The sequence below is a fragment of the Chiloscyllium plagiosum genome, chromosome 8 (genome assembly GCF_004010195.1).
Source record: "Chiloscyllium plagiosum isolate BGI_BamShark_2017 chromosome 8, ASM401019v2, whole genome shotgun sequence".
Lineage (NCBI taxonomy): Eukaryota > Metazoa > Chordata > Chondrichthyes > Orectolobiformes > Hemiscylliidae > Chiloscyllium > Chiloscyllium plagiosum.
Window position 1 is genome coordinate 105367102 of NC_057717.1, and position 2839 is coordinate 105369940.

Consider the following 2839-nt stretch of genomic DNA (forward strand, 5'->3'; position numbering starts at 1 on the left):
CGAGGAGCAGTAAAATTGACGTTTCAGGCAAAAGCCCTTCATCAGGAATGAGGGTATTTTCACCCTCACTTCCTTCCACCTATCGTATTCCCAGCGGCCCTCCCAAATTCCCCCCTCCTCCCCCCACACCTTTTATCTCAGCCCGCTTGGCATACCAGCCTCATTCCTGAAGAAGGGCTTATGCCCGAAACGTCGATTCTCCCGCTCCTCAGATGCTGCCTGGCATGCTGCGCTTTTCCAGCACCACACTTTTCAACCCCTCAAAGATCAGCAAGGCGGCCTTTGTGTGGAGCCACAGAAAATGGGGGAGATACTAAACCGGTATTTTGCATCAGTATTTACTGTGGAAAAGGATATAGAACATATAGACTGTAGGGAAATAGATGGTAACATCTTGCAAAATGTCCATATTACAGAGGCGGAAGTGTTGGATGTCTTGAAACGGGTAAAGGTGGATAAATCCCGAGGACCTGATCAGGCGTACCCTAGAACTCTGTGGGAAGCGAGAGAAGTGATTGCTGGGCCTCTTGCTGAGATATTTGTATCATCGATAGTCACAGGTGAGGTGCCGGAAGACTGGCGGCTGGCTAACGTGGTGCCACTGTTTAAGAAGGGCTGTTATGATGTGACATTGTTAATCTGACATCTCAAAAAAGCATAGACTTTCCCTTTTTTTTGTTGCTGTTGCGCTGTACTAATTTTTTTAAACACTATTCAATAATAGAACAGAAGCTGAAGTATCGTTTAAAATTAAGGAAAAGTGTGTGCCTTTACCTCAGACCTTTGGCAAAATAAATAGACAAGTCTAGACCAATGGTCCTATGTGAGTAGATAGCTTTCAAAGTAGATAAGTGTTTCATTTATGCTGGGTAATTCTGCGTATATATAAATCATGCATGGTGACTCACTCAGGACTAGAGAAAGGGAAAGATCTGAGGGCTGCACTTCACAAAAACGGAATGTTCATAATCTGCATTTTGAGACTATTACAGTAAAATTATGTATTTGTACTAGACCTTGCATGAAAATGGTGGTGAAATGTGAACTATCAATTTTTCACTTCCATTATCTGAATTTAATACCTGGGACTTTCATGGACTAAAATAGTTTTTTTTAAAAGAGAAGATGCTGACTTTAAAATGAGTGTAGTGATCACCTGACTTTAGGTTGTGTCAAGCTCCAGGAAACCAGTGTGGAATAAATGATATCATCCAAACTGAAATTAACTTTTTTATCGAAAAGAATGAAACCAATTAGGTATGAAGAAACTTAGATCTTCTATTTTCAGTTCACACATACTTATATATTTCCCATATTTATTATCAAATATTATTATCCAGCTTGAAATAATGACCCCAGACATAGGAATACAATGGAGGCACGAGACTCTTGATCCAGAGATCCCAGTAATGGTCTGGGGACCCAGGTTTAAATCCCATCATGGCAGATTTGGATTTAATTAAAAATCTGGAATTAAAAGTCTAATGATGACCATGAAACCAATGTCAATTGACAGAGAACCTCATTGGTTCATTAACATCCTTTAGGGTGAGAAATTGCCATCCCCTTATCTGGTCTGGCCTATGTGTGATTCCAGATCCACAGCAATGTGAGTGACTCTTATGAGTAATAAATGTTGACCTAGCTCTAGCAACACCCCCATCCCATGAACGAATTTTAAAAAGGACACAAATGATCTATATTTCAAATAACTGCTTTGGCAGAGCATTGATATGGATGTAATCGCAGAATGGGAAGACACTTTTGTTCAGGATAAAAAAAACTAACAACACAAATTGCAGAAACATTCTAAAAATGAAAATGCAAAGATATCTGCAATGTTCATGACTTTTGCTGATCCAGGATACCACGAACCAGCAATGGTCTCAAATTACTACATTAAACCACCAGACCACCTTAAAACTTTAAACTGCATATTCTTTTATCTTCCCTTTCATACTGGACCCTTTTAACTTTGTACTTGTGTTTTCATGTGTTTGATGTGTCTTTGTGCCCCTTTATATTTGTTGGTGTTAACAGGTATTAAATGTCCGTTCTTACAAGGAAGAAAATCTTGTTCTTGGCTCCTTAATTTTTCTAGCAAACTAGTTAATCATATTTTAATAGAAGTGAGATGTAGTTACATGTTAAAAAATGAACATTAAGGATACAAGATGGCAGCGATCTAGGAAGCTCACGTTGCAGAGCTCCACACTGCATCACAAGCGGGACAAAGTCCTAAGCCGCCCTACCTGGACCACTGCGGTATCCTGGGACTCTGGAAAGGTCATGGAGTCCCAGGAAACTGTCAGAGAGCAACTTACCTCAGTTTTCACCATCCAGGGTTGCCGGAGAAGGGAGGAGCTATGTCCGAGGCCAGCCTGCAGGATCCTTGGACTCGATTTCCTACCAGTCCTGGTAAAGGACCTTGCGAAATCTCATGAGATGTTGGGGAAGCAGATAGAGGAGAAGCTGGTCCCGATCTCGATCATGCTGCAGAAGGGATGAACAGCAGCTGGGACACCTGGAGAAAAGGACGGATGAGGTAGAAAGCAGGGTCACAGTGATGGAAGCCCTGATACCGATTCCTCCAAGGATAGGATCCAGGTCCTGGAGATGCAACGTAATTTGCTTGACCAGGTTGATGACCTCGAGAATAGGGGCAGGAGAAAAAATATTTGGATTGTCGGTCTGCCAGACGGTAAGGAAGTCGACATTTCGGGCAAAAGCCCTTCATCAGGAATAAAGGCAGAGAGCCTGAAGCGTGGAGAGATAAGCTAGAGGAGGGTGAGGGTGGGGAGAAAGTAGCATAGAGTACAATAGGTGAGTGGGGGAGGGG

General features: G+C 42.2%; 1 long non-coding RNA gene across 1 annotated transcript in view; it reads left to right on the forward strand.

The window, feature by feature from the left end:
• LOC122552292 overlaps positions 1-450 on the forward strand; it is an 88760-nt gene extending 88310 nt beyond the window's left edge. Inside the window, exon 4 of the long non-coding RNA XR_006312348.1 lies at positions 417-450. This is a non-coding gene — a long non-coding RNA (uncharacterized LOC122552292). The remainder of the gene's footprint in view (positions 1-416) is intronic.
• The last annotated feature ends 2389 nt before the right edge of the window (positions 451-2839 follow it).